Below are 18,066 nucleotides of genomic sequence, written 5' to 3' on the forward strand. Positions count from 1 at the left end.
CACTAACATACCTTTCCCTTCATATCTTTCCCTTCATCTGGGGCCTGTGCTCTCCAGCTTTCCACACTCCCCACTGATCATTAATGCCTCCCTGGCCAAGTTTCATCTTTAGTACTGAACACGAATTATGACAGCATCAAAATGCCAGAATTCCTATATTCAGCCCCCTTTTATCTACTACATTACCTACATGGCCCTGATGATTTACAATTTTGGAACTCCTGTTATGAAAAAATTTCAGTTCTACTAGTAGAGACAAAATTTTGCTAAATTCATTTTATTGTACAGTTTTTCTTTAAGACTCAATATCATTTACTACCAAAAATAATTTATTCATGACAAATTGTTTCAGAATGACTTATTTAAGGAGTCTGGAACATAATCAGATAGAGCCCACGAGAAATGGAAAGAGAGTGTCAAAGGAGAAAATAAGGTCAATAATCACTTTTCAACAAAAGCAGCTGAAATTATGCTGGCAATAATTAAAAGGAAGAGACATAGAAAATGAATTGTATTATATGACCTATCCACGGGCAAGATAAAAAGATGCTGTGTTCAGAAAAAAAAGATTTTAATACGATTAAAAGTCATAACAGTCAACTTTTAAGAAATACACAAAAAGAATTTATAAGTGAACAGAGAAAAATCTCTGAGGGGACTCATGAAATGAGGGTAAATGTTAATTCTTTCTTAAAATTGTTGTTTTATTTATTACTAAATAGAAAGTGCTAACTCTATGCAGTATTCAAGGACAATGGACTTAACAAAAGGGAGCAACAGTAATCCTCAGACCTACTGGACTGGACGTGAATCTCTCCCTCAGTCGTTACATTTTATATGCTTAAGACTCATTTCATTTTTTTGAAGATTTTATTTATTTATTCACAAGAAACAGAGAAAGAAGCAGAGATGTAAGCAGAGGGAGAAGCAGGCTCTCTGCGGGGAGACTGAAGTGGGACTCAATCCCAGGACTCCGGGATCACGACCTGAGCCAAAGGCAGATGCTCAACCACTGAGTGGCCCAAGACTCATTTCATTTTTATTTTTCACTTCCTCCACTGAATCCAAACCTGCTTCTTCTTTTGGATTCTCCAAGTTAAAAAACAACCCTGTTTTCTGGTCACCTGAGCCATAGACATCCCTGCATGCCTCATCCTTGACCCTCCACCACATTCAGTCAGGGATCTGGTCCTGTCATTTTTTACCTCATAAATATTTTGGAAGAAATCTTTCCTTTTTTCTGTCCTCACAGTCCCCACCTTCATGAGGCCCTCTCTACCACATACCTTTTTCAAAATGGGCCTATGAATAATCAGATGAATACATTAAAGTGATATAGGTCCTCATCATCGTCCATGTGGACTATTCCACTTCCTGGAAATTGGTCTCCTTACCACATGCCACCCCCCCCCCCCAACCACATTGCTATCTTTTTTCCACACCCACACTGTAGCTATTCACACTTCTATGTCCTATATAAAAATTGCCCCTACTCACATGCATTTAATACCTTCTCTTTCACCTTCTGTTACTCATCCCTCAAGTCCATTTCACTTGCTCTGTGGAGTATTCCTGGTTGAGTTAGCTTCCTTCTATACTGTTCTAGTGTCTCTCTGTGCATATCTCAATGTACTTGCTCCTCAAAGCAGGGCCCCGGGGTCAGTAGTCTCCACTGCCTGGGAGCTTCTAAGAAGTACAGAACCTTGGGTTCCCCCCCAGACCTACTGAGTCACAATGCACATTTTGAGATGATCTCCAGGGATCCCTGGGTGGCGCAGCGGTTTGGCGCCTGCCTTTGGCCTAGGGCGCGATCCTGGAGACCCGGGATCGAATCCCACATCAGGCTCCCGGTGCATGGAGCCTGTTTCTCCCTCTGCCTGTGTCTCTGCCCCTCTCTCTCTCTGTGTGACTATCATAAATAAATAAAAATTAAAAAAAAAATAAGATGATCTCCAGCTGATTCTAATGCACAGAGAAGTTTGAGCTGTGTGACTAGCGATATCATTAGAGGTTTGGAGTTCTGTCTTTTATACTGAATTCTTAGCTCTTCTAGATGAGAACCACACATTCATTTTTGTATCATCTAACAAAGTGTATGCTGAGCACTTACAATATATAGAGGAGGGAAAGAGAAAATGCGAACAGACAGTTTAGTGATCACCCAAGTAATAGTGGCAAAGCCAGGACTCCCCAGCACTTACATATCAGATCCTTTCTCCTACCCATGCTGTGCCTCTTAAGACATCTTTCTTCTCTATTCTAAAATCAAGAGATGTTGGAAGACACCCTTGCAATCACAAGGCTATTGTAAGTGGCAAAGAGGACTCCAGGACACAAGTTTTTCTCTTGACACTTAGTTGAGGATCTTTACATGGTGTCATTTGGCCTCTGTCACAAGAACAAATGTGAAACACATTCATTGAACTTCTGTTCTCACAATTCAAGTTTCAAAGAGCATCTGCCATAATGAATAAAAATATATTTGTATTTCTCCAGGGTGCTTCGATTCAGTGGGTCCTGGGTTACTGTCCAATAAGTCAAGCTCAGTGAACATCATGTTTATCTCAAAGTTAAAACAGGAGCCCTAACTAAGGAACAAAAAAGGTAAGAATTAATTATAAATGTAAATATAACTAGTCAATTGACAATTTGATTTTTTTTTCCTATCTGGTGCAATAATTTGTAGCTTATAACATTAAGCATATTTTTACAGTACATTTTAAAAATGCATATAATGGCTTCAAGCTTCCGTTTTGAATGAGACATATTTATACTCCAAACACCACATTTACTTATGTATTTCCAGTGTGTCTGAATATTTTGGGAAGGAAACAAATAGGATGATTGTGTAATTGCCATCAATATGTTTTGCTTTGCTTTGTTTCACTTTTAAAATAACAGCCGTATTATGCCGTAAGTGGCCTATTCAGTAACGAAGGCAACAAATTATTTGTTGCCTGTGCTGTATGTGCCAGGCACCATCACAGGCTCTGCCCTCAGAATTCCGCCTCCCCGAATTTTGTGGACTACAGAGGGGAGATAGCCAAAGCAGCAAGCAGTTACAATGAGTTCATGAAGGCAGGTAAACATAGTTAACTGCAGGGCATCTAGGCAAAACAAAAACAAACAAACAAAAAAAAAACAAAACAAAAAAACACCTGGTCTAGGCTTCAGAGACCTAGAAAAGCCTTTGCAACGAAGATGAAGCTCAGTCCCAAAGAAGAATGGAATTTAATCAGGCAAAGTATGTGGGACTTTCCAGACAGAAGTATAGCTGCGTGTGCAAAGGCCCTGACCTAAGAGAAAGAATGGAAGATTGAAAATAATTGTAAGTAGTTCAGCGTGGCTAGAGCAGTGTTATTGGTGCAAGGTAAGGAGTAGTTTGTGGTGTGATGAGGGTTGATGTCAGATAGGAAAACAAGGGCAAGATCATGAGGGGTGCTGAATACTATACAAAAGAATTTGGATGCCATTCTAAACAAGAGTAATATGTAATGCTTTTTTAGTGCTTATATGAGTGGGGCACATTGCTCTAAATGTATCTCATTTAGTCTTCACATCTGGTGTATGTTCTAGATACTGTTATTACTCCCGATTTTATAGGAAATGAAACTGAGGCACAGACACTGAAAGTACTTTACCAAAGTTGCACAGTTGGGCAGTAATGGAGCTGGGCTCCTAAAGGTAATGAGAGGGGACATGATGTAATTTTTGTTTTGTAAAGACCATTCTGGCTCAAGTGTGAAGATAGGATTTGAGAAGATATTTCAGCAATCCAAGTCAGATAAGCTGAAGACTTGAGCTAAGTTGAACCAATGGGGGAAGGAAAGAAATAGATAAGTAGAGGGATGCTTAGGGGCATAGTAAGACTCGGTGATGGGTCAGTAAGATGTAAGACCAAGAATGTGACCAAATGGGCTTCTCCAAATAGAGCATGAGTACCAGATTTTAGGACATATACAATCAAATATGCATTTCCTATGACCATATTTGTAATTAAAATGACTAAAATAAATATCAACTAATGTCCAGCTGATGACACAGAATTTAAATTGAATAGTGGCATAATTTAAATGAAGAAAGTGAAAGACCTAGGTTTCGCTTTATTAAAAAATACTATGTCATCTAACCAGGGTGTTATTTCATTCTTTGGTTACTTATAGTACAGCTCTCTCCCTTTCTGTCTTTTGTTTTCCTGCCAATTCTAATCACCTAGCAGGAGAACCTCATCTATGTGTTCTCTCAATGTTGACAGGAACTCAGAATTCAGGGAATTTCACTGCATCTTTTAGACCCTTCTTGATAACTCGGATTCCAGGTTATGAGTATCTTCTTTGATCCATTTCTCTGATTATCCTGCTTTGTATACCAATATCTGCACTTGGGTCTTGCTCCCTGTAATTACCTGCCATTCACAAATCTTTAAACCCTGGCCTCTCCAGCTCAGGATCCCTATTACTAGATGCCAACCTATCTATTAGTTCACTAACTTGTTCATATTTAATGGTCTCTTCTCTTCTGCAAGGTTTTTGGGTAATATTGGTAATTTTATGATACAACTAACATCTTTCAAATACTGTTGCTTACGACTCTTACCCATAATCTGTATTAAAATGTCAACCAATTAGGATTATTCAGCTGTGTACAATGGTCTAGTTCACCTTTGAAAAGACATTTTTGAACTTTTTAAACTTTCGTCACTTATTTTCATGATGCGCCTTTCCTTTTTCCTTGGCTGTAGAGCCAAACTTTGAACTCTCTTTCAATCTTATATCCCCATTTCCTTCTCTTTAAAACAACTATCCTGTGTGTTCATGTTTCAGGTCTTCACCCAATTTATAGTCCTGCCTGCACTTTTGGTTCCAATCATCCAAATTCTGTTCATTTCCACTAGGGCCAGTGTTCAGGGCCAATGTAATTAAGAGCCATTAATCCCCATTTTATATTAAATTATTATTAGAACAGCCAAAAACATGAGAGTACATAGTCATGTTTTAAAGATAATCTATAAGGCAGCCCCGGTTGCCCAGCAGTTTAGCGCCATCTTCAGCCCCGGGTGTGATCCTGGAGACCCAGGATCGAGTCCAATGTCGGGCTCCCCGCAGGGAGCCTGTTTCTCCCTCTGCCTGTGTCTCTGCCTCTCTCTCTCTCTCTCTCTCTCTGTGTCTGTCATGAATAAATACATTAAAAATCTTTTTTAAAAAAATAAAGATAATCTGTAAGTTAAGGGAAAGGTGAGGGAAGCTTTTGTGCTATAATGGCAGAGCCGAGTAGTTGCCACAGAGACCATATGGCCAGGAAAGACTGAAGTATTTACTATCTGGCCATGAACAGATGAAGTCTGCCAATCCCTGATTTCATTACTCAAATTTAAGTCTCCTCTCATTTGATAAAGACCTTTTAACCAACATATTTTGTAAGTATTCATTCCCAAACCAATGGATGCCTATATAATGACATAATTTGGAAGTGAACAAAACAAAGCCATTTCCTATACAGATTATCATGTTACTTAATTACCAGTTGTACAAAAACAGTTATTTTTATGGCATATGTAACAGCTAAGCAATCTAAAAAAGTTATCTAAGATATTTTATTGCTGTTTTTGACTCCTATGTACTTCTCTGGAAAATTCTTTTTAAAGAAAATGAGGTTGATTTGGACATACAATGAGAAATAAAAATCCTTAGAAATCCTAAAAGGAACAGAGAATAGTGACAAATGAATAAAGGGAAGTAAAAAATGTCATTTTTATAGCACATAAGCATATCCCTTCAGCAATTAATAGGACCCCTAAAAATGACATGTGTTTTTAGAGCAAGTTTACCATACTAGATTGAACTTGACCCCCTATATGTAAAGGCCACTAAAACAATTCCCTCAGAAAAATCTGTTGTATTTTCCTACGTCATCAGTGTACTCAATAACTTCATTTAAAAAAATAGGAGTTTTTAAAATAAATAAATAATAAACAAATAAATAAATAAAACAAGAGCTTTAGTTTTTGTTAACATATTCATAAATTTGGGAATTAAGACAACTACACAGTATATATAGCACAAGTAAACACATATATAAACAATTATCACAAAGCAGGTCATGTCTATATCAACCAACAGATTTTATTAAAGTGTAGGAAGAATGAACTTATATACTGATTCAGTTTGATAAACTGAATTTTAGACACTAATATAATAGATTAATAAAATTATATAGGAATGAAGGAGAATTTATAAACTAGTATTCCAAGAAGAAGATATTCTATCCTTTATGGGTTTAATATATTTATTTTGTAAAGAATATATACTTATTCAGCCTGCATCCATCCCAGCCAGTACTGTGGTTAAGCACACAGGCTGTGATCTATAAAGACTTGAGTTTAAACCTCAACCTCATCTTTAACCAGCCAGACCAGATGTTCTGAGACAATGTAACTCCCTTGGTTTCTGTCTCTCAGTTTCTCTCCCTAGAAAGTAGCAATAATATGCGCATTTCATAAAGTTAACTAATATAAACCTTAGTTCATTTGGGCTTTATATGCCGGGCTCTATGTGAAGAATTTTTACATAATAGGAGTATGAATATTTACTATCTTCTTGATTTTTCCTTCCATCAGTTTATTAAGTAGATCATTATTCCTGGTCTCTTCAGCTATGATTTTTTTCTATTAATCTTAGTGCATTATGAGAAAATGAAAATGTTTCCAACAACTCTATGTTGTTTTTGAAATTTACCCATCATATGTCCATATTAAGTCTTCAACCAGTCCCACTAGGGCCAGTGTTCAGGGCCAATGTAATTAAGAGCCATTAATCCCCATTTTATATTAAATTATTATTAGAACAGCCAAAAACATGAGAGTACACAGCCATGTTTTAAAGATAATCTGTAAGTCTTAAGGGAAATGGGAGGGAAGAACTTTTCTATTGCTGAAAGGACAAAGGAACACAAACTGTATTTATAAAAACCTTAGAAACATAGAAAATGATCAGGGCAAGAATAAAGAAGCTAACCTATTCTTTGTTTTCATTTATTTCCCTGTATAAGTAGTATCTATTATCATTTATTTCTTGAGTATAAATAACAAAAATATAGCAAATCAAAGCAAGGTTTGAATAATACAGCATTGGGGCAAAATGGTAATCTTTAGTCATATCTATGTGATAAGTAATAAAATACAACCGTCATTGACTGCCATAATATGGGGTTTTAAGGTTGCTCATCAAAAAGCAACTTCTGAATGCAGATGCCTGCTCTGTGAACTACCCTGTAACCATGGAGGCAGTCCTAGTGTAAGCTTCACTGAATGAGGTCCTGTTTTGGTCTGGTGTTGGCTTGAGGAGATTGGAGCACACCCAGTTGGTCACATCCAGGACCTCATTGGGAATTTCCCTTTAACATGGGCATGACTCAGGTCTGGTAAATAAAACCAAACATTCCTAAGAATGAGAATTTTATGCTTCTGGATGAATAGCCATTTCTGAATGCCTATTCCAATTGTCTGATTTCTCTGTTATACCACTGCTTGGAAATTTGGATCCATCCTATAGTAAACTGCGTGGCAAATCATGCAGAGTTTTGGCAAATTATCTTTTTGTTCAAAAGGCATACATGTCTCTCTGAATTAATAAGACATTGGTCTAGTTGGAAAGTGTCATGCCATTCACGAATAGGAGGACTAGGGGAGCAAGTGAAATCTTTCCTGAAGATTTGGTCTTGGTTTGGTTTGATTTGGGCTGACAAAAGATGCATCTAGGGGGATTCCTTGTAGGTTTAAGAAACTCCTTAATAATAAATACACTGTGAAAGGGGAAGCCAGATAACTATGGAGCACCATCATCTTTTCTTCCAAAAATACTTGGGATCTTTCCCAAAGGGGAGAGAGTAGATTCTGTATTGTCCTAAAAAGGTTGGATCATTCTCAGAGGTGACATTGAGGCCACTGAAGGAATGACTCAGATGAGGTGAATTAAATGGAAAGTCCCCAAATTTCCTCATAGAGAACCTTGGAACCAAATCTTTCATGAAAAGATTTCTGTACCAAGAACCCACACTCTCTTGGGAAGGGTGTTTCCTGAGCTTGCCATTCTCCAGGCTATAGGCTATCTCCAGACAATCAAGCTGTGTTGGAGTTCAGAAAATAAAATGAGACTATGAAAACTCCCCACATTTCTGCATGCAAAATGGAAAATTTGATGGGTAATCATTCAATTTAACCAACTTCAGTCAATAATCTTTCATACACAACATAAAAATAATCCATTGTAATTTCAAAAGTTAGCTAGTTTGGTTCACTAAGAGTTTCTTTAATGTTATAAAACTAGGGCAATAGGTACTGCCAAGTCCTAGGCATATGGCTCCACCATGTGGATGAGCCTCTGCAAATAACACTCACAATTTTTAAAAAGGAGAAGTTAGTTATAATGAAAATTGGAGATCATAGGTCAAACCCTCACTTTATGTAAGAGAGAGACCTAGAGAAGTCAAATTATTTACCCAGTTATGCGCCACTACCAAAACTAGAATTTGGCGGCTCTGTTTATTAAAGTAGTTGCTTGAACTAATTAAACTTTACTGTTAATGCACTCATTCATTTTAATTATTAAATAATCAGATGATCATGTTCAATGGGTATTTGCTTTATTTCTGTCTGCCCATAATCCAAGCTCATTTCTTATTGGGCAGGGACTCTGTTGTGTAAATGTGGTGAGGCGAAGCCCCACTTCCCTCAAAGGAACTGGAAGAGCTTTCATCCCCTCTTATCCCCACCACTAAGTAAGATACCAGCTTGTCACTTAGGTGTGCCAGCAGGAAGGTCTGTGCAGGAATATTGGCTATGGAGGAAGTAACCGAATCAATGTAGTTGGGACTTGTTCTGGAGGCAACAGAGCAGTTAAGTCAAGTCTCAGTGGTAGTGGCTGTTCATGTCAGCAGCAACAGCACAGGCCAATGGCAGCACTGCTGGAGGCAATGTCGCTTCCAGGCTGATCATGAGATATAAGCTTAGCTACATTCTGTACTTCCTAGTGCCTAATTCGGACCCACTTTCTGAGCTTGGTTCTTCAGCCCTCCTGTGGACTACCTAACCTGTTCCATCTGCTTCCACCAGAGCCCTTTTCTGCTTAGTAAAACCAGAGCCAGTTTTTATTATGAAACCAAGACCCCAATTTTAAAAAAGTTGTTACCAGTAGGGCATTGCAGCACAGAACCTCAGTGAAACTGGCAAAACCCAGCACTTTCATCTGGCCTGGTTGAGGAATTTAAAATCCTAGTCATTTTAGGAATGGAATTTTGATCTGTCTGATCCTAACATGCAAAAGTGAAATATCTAATTAAATTATTTTCTGTGATCACCAGGGAACAAATCCTACTACCCTGTGGCATCATGCTGTTTATTTGCCATGAGAGTCCACATGTAAGTGCTCCAGTCACCAGTCCCGGTCCCTGAATTAGCCTAGTCTAGCTCATAGCCATTGAGTCATCCCCAGGCTTTAAGACTTCTCTCCAAGGCCGCAGACATCACGAGTAGGGAAAAGCCATCTCCTTGGCTCTCCTGAGCCCCTTATCTGCAGAATTCATGATCATAATAAAATAATTATCCTAAGCTACTAAGTTGGGTTAATTTTTTTTTATGCAGCGAAGATAACCAGAACAGGAACCTACACCAATTCAATGACTAACGGACTAGTTGGATGGTGAGGAGATTGGAAAAGCAGGACTGGAGGGTTGTGCGGGAGTTTGGAGAAAGGTTATGTTGAATGGATATGACCTCTGAGAATGAGCTGTGAGTGTATTTCTCAGGAAGCTGATGTCCCCCACGAGGCCTCTAGTATGGGTAAGATGACCCACTTAGTAGATATAGGTCAGCCTCCCTTCTCATCAAGGCCAGTGGATTTACAAACCAGGTGTCCATTGTGGAGGGAATGAAGATTATGTATGGCAATGGCCATCTGGCTACAGCTTTGATGACTGCTCTGTTCTCTGTTATTGGTAACTGATCATGAACTCTTGAAAAGCATGATACCTAGTGGAACCAAAGGACTATTTGGTGTTAGTTTGTCTGTGTGGGATACTATCCTATTATCTTTGAGGCAATGCAGAATGGGGAACAGTTTTTCCTTGTTGCAGTATATTATTTAGTTTGGTTCATTTTGCTGTCCCTGGTCATTTTTCTTTGTCATTACATGATCCATAGATTAATTGGTTGCCTTATACAAGGCCATGATATCCCAAGCAAAATTTCTTCAGTTTAAAGGAGCTAATTTTGGGATCCCTGGGTGGCGCAGCGGTTTGGCGCCTGCCTTTGGCCCAGGGCGCGATCCTGGAGACCCAGGATCGAATCCCACGTCGGGCTCCTGGTGCATGGAGCCTGCTTCTCCCTCTGCCTGTGTCTCTGCCTCTCTCTCTCTCTGTGACTATCATGAATAAATAAATAAAATCTTTAAAAAAATAAAAAAAAAAATAAAGGAGCTAATTTTTAAAAGATGCAAGGCAAAAGGCTAATGTTCAAGGAATTCATTGGTATTATTACATGCTCCATTACTCAGAAGAAATGAATCCTTGCAGATTCAGATGTACATTATCCAAGAGTCAACACCTCACGAGTCTGATGTGCTGTTCTACAGGGTGTGGTTTATGTTCTGCACAAATGACCATCACATGGAGTTCTTTTTCCCATTGGCCAGAATATATAAGTCTGGGATTCTGGGGTTCAAAATTGTGATGGAGGCTCTTAGGATTATATTTACTGATTCTTTTGCCAATTGTTTGCTTTCTATCCTTTTGATTTGGGATTCTAATAGCACCATGAGTATAGGAGTTCCACTGAATTGGAAGCTAGGTCTGAACCTACTTAATTTGGTTCTTCATGCCCTATGTAAGCAAGCAAAAACAAAAATCAAAAGAGAAAAGATGGTTAGTGTTGTCACTGTATTACTGTGTTTGTTCCCCTTGAGGGAAAGTAGAGCTACTGCTGCTCTTGTGGGTAGGAAGGAAATGTCAGTGTACAGCCTTATTTGAGCAAAGCCACCAGGGGCTTGTATCCTCACCATACTGGGTCAAGAATCGTGACCCACTAAATTTCAAGCTGAAGGCAAAGGAAAGTGTAGTGGAGGAGGAGAGTCATAAAATTCAGTTAATCTCTCAGCTGCAATACAGAGCAACCCCACTTAGTCCTCATACTCCCTTTTTGCTGAATCATGTTGCTTTGTTTTTGCTCCTGCAAATAAATTTGCTACCAAGAATTCTGGACATGCTCTCCTAATTTGTCATGAACTCATTTTCTGGAAAATGATAGAAAGGGCCATGGATGGTTATGAGTTTATAACTATTGGAATAAGATAAATTTGTAACTTTTTAAATTAAATTATATTACTTAAAGGAATTATCGCTGTAAGAAGAAATATTTCAAGTAAATAGACATAAAAATTTCAAAATAGAGTTTATGACTTAAATGTTTCATCAGGTGGTTATTTAAGGCCAGAGAGTTTCTCATTTCTGGATTTTATAGTTGTGGAGATGGTACCTAGGAAGTTATTGGTTTTTACATGATTTTTTAATCATAAAAATATTTATTTCTCAACTTCACATAAAATTTTTCCTGTGCTAATCATAAGGGTGATATTTCAACTAGTCTCTACCATGAAATTGAACTGCTTTCCTAACCTATTCTTGATAATATAGTAATCGAGTCTAGAAACAGAGCCTTACTGCTTTAGTATATTGAATTAAGTAGCTTATTATTGGGAAGAAGAATGTCAAATTTTAACTCTAAGCATTTTTCATATTGGAAGACTACAGTTCATGATGATATTTAATATATTAAAATATCAAAAATATTTGGGGTTTTAAAAAGTGATTGCCAACTATGGGATGGAAGTAAGCATTTTATAAATGTTTGAATTATTTGCTACCAGATAGTAAAATAAATTCCGGAAGGATGCAAGTTTTTGCATCATACAAAGGGAATAATGTAATGATTTGACGGTGTTAGAACCTTTCAGAATAAATTGGTAGTTATGTCAGAATATTATTTCAGTATTAAGAGTATTTTATCACAGAAAAATACTCAATTAAGATCCCAAAATGATTTGCCATAGACATTTTAAGCATATCCAAACATTTCCACATAAATTAAACATGATGTAATTGAGTGTTACATTAAGCAATACACCACTGTTGATTCATGTGGAAATCACAGAAGTTTCACTGATTATTATCCTTTCAGTGTGTACTAATGGAGATGACATAGGTATTTTCATGAGAATCATGCTGTAAATCAACTCTGATACACCATTTGTAAAGATTGAGGTAGAGTTGTCAAAATGTCATAGTCTATTCATGCAGATTCATATGTTGTTTAGAACTTAATTTATAAATAAGCACTGTTAGGGTTACTTTAAATAAAACCATATATTTAACTAGCTCTTTGTGTTTACCAACACAAGTTACTGTCTATTAAAAAGTGACTTTTTATGGTTTATTTTCTGTTTTAGCATAAAGAAAATAAAGGCAATAGGCTGTTTCGTCATTCTGGTCTTTTGCATTTCCCAATGATCACAAAAATGATTTGATCCCTATTTACTTACATCCACATGCACCAAAAACAATTTAGGGCAGATTACTGAGATTTGTTTTTCATATAGAAAGATTTAAAGAAAAATTAAAAATAAATAAATAGACTTGGCTGAAAAAAATATTTTGAAATTTTAAAAATTAAGTGTTTTAAACATGGTAAAGAAAGTTAAGAAGGAAAAAGTTAAATGTACCAGGAGTGAGGTTAATATCTAAAAAACATACACTTGCTACTAAAGAGCCGCAAATTTGGCTCCAAGCTCTCCAGCAGCCAGATATTCCTTAAATAGCTTGGGGCTGTCTTCCTACAAGAAGCCAACAACCAGTCTGAATGACCTTGAGGCTACTCAGCCTTGCTTAGTGTGGTATAAGAAGATTGCAAGTAGACTGTGCTTTACACAATATATTTGTTACTGAGAAACTGCAGAAATGGAAACTTTGCACATGGATCATTTTATAAATGTACTAGTGAAAGGATTGTAAATAGTCCCTTTTAAAGAAAATCTACAAATGACTCCCTGTGTAACATGGTACCAATACACCTACTTCTCTTATGCACTTGGAATGTTCATGATTGATTTTCTGAAATCAATGTATAATATTCTGGGACCATTCTTTTATTTCAGTATCATGGTAGTAGAAATATTCAATAGATGCTCTGAATTTTCCAATGACTTTACCCTACTTGAGAAAACCTCTAATGTCTGCTTTGCTATATTGTGTTGTGTTAGTCATGTTTCATTGCCTTGCTCAAGTTTCTGAGGGCATAGAGCAGCCTCCACATTTAAATTTTTTTTTGTGCAATACACCAGTATTTGAAAATACAAATACACACATATATAGCTATATTCAGAGATACCCTAACAGTCCCCAGTTAGTATGTACCATGTTACTGTCTACCAAACTCTAAATATTGAACCAGGCATCACTTAAAATATATTTATCTTAAAAAAAAGTTTTGTTTGTGCTGAAATGTGTCTCCTGTGATTCTTGAAATAAAAACAACTAGATTTAGTAGATACTTTATATTTAAAAGGGACCTTATAGATGAGTTATGTTTCCCATTTTGCAGGTGAAGAGCACAGGATGCAGAGAAGGTAAGGTTTGCTTCCTGTTGTCACCCAGGGCCCTGCACTGAGCCTAACACATAGTAGGTTCTTAGTGAGTACTGTAAAATGAAGGCTGAGTGCTTATTATTCCATGATGGCACTGCACCAGCATTCATCTGTGATGGTTCATTAGGCCTCAGAAGTGCACTGACATGTCACCTATGAAAGCAGAGAAATCGCACTATGGTGTTATATTCCCATTTGAGAAGCATAACTTTCTGTACTAATACCTGGCATTTTCAAGTGCTAAAAGATCTAAGTCAAAAAATAGAGTCAAATTAGAGTCCTTGCCCAATTAAGTCATTAAGACTCATGACCAATAAAAAGCCCAATTTATACTTATATTTATTAAGTTGAAAAGTGCTTTAGGGCAATGATCCACTTGGAAAAAAATGTTTCAATGTGGATGACTCAGAAAATAAATCCGTAGCAACATAAAATGAGGGTATAATCACTGCAGACAGACTAAATCTGTAGAGTCTAGCTAGTTTACCTCAGCATGAATGAAAAATAGATATACTAATCAACTATACAACAAACTATATAACCTAAGTGACAGAAACTATTTTAATAATTAGTAAAAAATAAAAAAGAGCCGTTAATTTCCCTGCACAGCATCTATTTATACTGAATAAATGTAAAGAAATTGAAAGCAGTTCCTCTGTTTGCAACAGAGAATTGAAATAAAAGACAGGAATAATTGGATATTCTTAGTGACACAATGTCACTATCATTTAGTTCTTCTGAGAAATTATTTAACTAAATACAGTGCTATTTAAGACCTAAAGCTGTCCACTACCAACAGCTAGTCAGCCAGGGTGTCTTTTAAAAGAGACACAAAACAGGTTAAGAGTGAATAAAAGGGGCAGCCCGGGTGGCCCAGCGGTTTAGCACCGCCTTCAGCCCAGGGCGTGATCCTGGGGACCTGGAATCGAGTCCCACGTCAGGCTCCCTGCATGGAGCCTGCTTCTCCCTCTGCCTGTGTCTCTGCCTCTCTCTCTGTCTCTCATGAATAAATAAATAAAATCTTTTTTAAAAGAAGAGTGAATAAAAGAATATTGGAGAATCAATTATGCATACCAAATAGAAATTAAAGGCAAAATAGTCGTATCAAGATCGAAGGTAAAAAAAAGAAAATGAATAGGCACAAAAAAGGGAGATTTAAAGCCACATTGATGATTATGAGAAGCATTTTTTATTCTGCAAATCTCAAGCAACATTAAAGAAATTTAAGAAGAAAAACTTGCACAGTTCTTATTTCTATTTTCACTGCCTCCATTATTCAGTGCTACCTTCTTGTTTATTTACATTATACGATATAATCAAACTATACACATCACTTAGTGCTCTGCTTTTCTACTTTTTGTTTTTCTGTGTTATTATATAGTCCATGTTTATAATTATTTGAGGGAACAAGATATTCCATGGATGTTTACTTATCTGTTTGTCTATTGTTGAACAATCAGTTTGCTCCTTAGGTTTTATTTATAATTAACACTGCATTTGAAATCTCTCTACTTTTGTTTTTTTTTTTTGTTTAATTATTGCCTTACGATAAATTCCCAGGAATAGGGGGAACTGCGCCAAATGGGATGAACATTTTACCGTACACTCCGTAAGTGTTGCCAAATTGTTTTTTAAAAGAAATATTCTAAAAAAAAAAAAAGAAATATTCTAAATTTTTTTTTAACTTTTTTTAATTTATTTATGATAGTCACAGAGAGAGAGAGAGAGAGGCAGAGACACAGGCAGAGGGAGAAGCAGGCTCCATGCACTGGGAGCCTGATGTGGGATTCGATCCCGGGTCTCCAGGATCACGCCCTGGGCCAAAGGCAGGCGCCAAACCGCTGCGCCACCCAGGGATCCCAAAAAAAGAAATATTCTAGTTTACACTTTCATCAGCAGTATCTGAATGTATCAATTTTACCCAAAAGTTGACAGCAGTTTTGCTTTATCATTTGACCATACATGTGCTTTGGGATGCTTTTTCTTTTCTTTCTTACCCCACTATCCCAAAGGGATGAGTAGATGAGCTTGGAGAGCACGGAATTTTTACTCAGGTTGGATAACCAAGGAACCTTGTTTTTATTCAGCAGCCATTGTTACATCTACTCAATAGAATACTATTCAGGAATAAATAAGGATAAACAGAAATGCTAATAGTGGCATAAAAAACACATTCTGGAATTCAATTCAGAGGATAAGGAAGACTTAAAAGGTTTGGCTTGTCCACTTATGTTTCCAAATCCACACCATCTGAGAGACAACTGTGTATACCCTTGTTTTATGCCAAAGACTTTCTTGCAACACAGTCTGTTTCCAAGGGTAATACAAATCTATTTTTCCAAGAACATTGCTTGCTGCCTAACCATTTCTAGCTACCTACAAAGTTCAGAAGAAATGGATCGAATGTGAGGTCCTGTAATTTTGTTGGACAGGCATAAAGGGCCAATTGGGAACGTTGCAAAATATGCTATCTAAAAGAATAGGGCATCTAATTTCTTTTCTTGGTATTTATCTCTCTCGTCCTTTTCTAATTAATTGAAAATCATGTGCTTTTTAGAATGTTTGACTTAAACTGTAATATTTACAAAAATACCTGCTCGATATTAAACTCCTCTATATTTGTTTACAAGAATGGACTCTGGAACTAGATTGATTGCATTCAAATGCCAGCTTTGCCACTCAGCTGTGAGACTTTGCATGTTACTTAACCTGTCTGATTCATTTTGCCCACCTGTAAAATGGAAGTAGTAATAATAATAATGATAATACCACCTGTCTCATAGGACTGTTGTGAGGATTAAATGAACTGTGATTATCATCATGTCTGGAATCAGTAAAACATTCAATGAATTATCTGCTATGTTGATATGTGAAAAATCTGATTTTATGCACTGCACAGACTCCAAAAATCCACATTGCAGTAGCTTATTAGTGACCTTCATTTCTCCTCTCCTTGAATTGTCATTTTTCCATTTAATATATAATACATAACAAAAATCCTAATAACACTAGCTAACATAACTGAATGCTTACTATGTACCATACATGTTTCATACATATTATTATCTCACTATCATCAATTGTTCTTTGAAACTGATGTTGGTTTTCAGACGCAGTGACAAATGCTTAGAGAAACTAAAAAACTTCACTAAGTCCGACTAGTAAGTGGCAGAACTTGAACTTGAAAACACTCCTGCTCATCAGAATATGTGCAGAAAACGAGAGAAAATGTATCCAAATATTGCTAATGGTTTTCTCTGGATCATAAAATTAGAAGTGATGTTATAAAATGTCTCTATATTTATCTCTGTTTTATGTAATAAGAACATATTACTTTGATAATGTTATTTAAATCTCTTTCAAACTGTGTAGATATTAGCATTTCTACTTCAAAATGAATAATAGTTGCTTTATTGCTCACTCCTGTGAACTAAAAAGTAGTCTATCTTTGAATCAGTCTTTTTATCCTTTGGACAAAGCAGTTCTATTACAGCTTTCTAAAAATGAATATAGTGTTTTAGAATTTGAATTTCATCTGCTTGTTCTTAGCACAAATGTAACACACACAGATCCTTTAAAAATTCAAGTTAAAATCCAGCATTAGTCTTAACTTGGCATCATAAAGTTTCCTTGCTCTTACCCTTTATGTCTCTGAGGGAAATGCCCTCATGAGTTCACCTGGGGATCAGCAACTGAGAAGAAGGCCGAATGGAAGCAGAAACAGTCTAGTGACACTCAGAGGAGGCTGGTTTGTCCCTCTGTCACTTCTCAGAACTTATAAGGAATGGAGAAGAGGAAAGTAGGTAGTGTGTGACAGATCAGATCCATGGCCAACTAACATCTATTCTGGTGCCTACTAGATCCGAGATGCTTTTATCCCATTCTGTTTTCCAAGACCAGTGTGAAGTAAGTCTTCTAGTCCGACCTTACACGTCAGGATAAATACCATGCAGTTGATAAGTAGTAGAAAAGGGATTTGAAACCTGGTCTTAACCCTACTCTTTTCCTCTATATAATGCTGCCAAAACATTCATCATTCATAATGCCCAGAAGTTAAAAAAAAGGCAGTAATTTGTTATTTAGCATTATATGTAAAAAAGTATCCATAAATTGGAATACTGTAACAAAATGGAATTAGAGGGATCCCTGGGTGGCGCAGCGGTTTGGCGCCTGCCTTTGGCCCAGGGCGCGATCCTGGAGACCCGGGATCGAATCCCAGGTCAGGCTCCCGGTGCATGGAGCCTGCTTCTCCCTCGGCCTGTGTCTCTGCTTCTCTCTCTCTCTCTCTGTGAGACTATCATAAATAAATAAAAATTTAAAAAAAATGGAATTAGAAAAAGAAGTATGGGTATGTGTGCACATCAGCTCTGTAGCTCTG

The 18,066-nt window shown here is 37.0% G+C and overlaps 2 protein-coding genes across 42 annotated transcripts in view; one reads left to right on the plus strand and one right to left on the minus strand.

The window, feature by feature from the left end:
• GRB14 (growth factor receptor bound protein 14) overlaps positions 1-18,066 on the minus strand; it is a 163,440-nt gene that overhangs the window by 141,388 nt on the left and 3,986 nt on the right. The gene's annotated exons all lie outside the window — the stretch shown is intronic.
• LOC112674662 (sterile alpha motif domain-containing protein 1-like) overlaps positions 1-18,066 on the plus strand; it is a 97,217-nt gene that overhangs the window by 26,605 nt on the left and 52,546 nt on the right. For 23 of the 41 annotated variants that reach the window (XR_007408732.1, XR_007408741.1, XR_007408745.1 and 20 more), the window contains 3 exons: positions 2,497-2,604; positions 13,646-13,670; positions 15,249-15,297. The gene's annotated coding sequence lies outside the window, so the exon portion shown is untranslated. Of the gene's footprint in view, positions 1-2,496; positions 2,605-9,357; positions 9,418-13,645; positions 13,671-15,248; positions 15,298-15,775; positions 17,822-18,066 lie in introns of those variants that run through there. The other 18 variants (XR_007408764.1, XR_007408758.1, XR_007408759.1 and 15 more) reach the window with 5 other exon arrangements.

The sequence above is a fragment of the Canis lupus genome, chromosome 36 (assembly GCF_003254725.2).
Source record: "Canis lupus dingo isolate Sandy chromosome 36, ASM325472v2, whole genome shotgun sequence".
In the NCBI taxonomy this organism is placed as follows: Eukaryota; Metazoa; Chordata; class Mammalia; order Carnivora; family Canidae; genus Canis; species Canis lupus.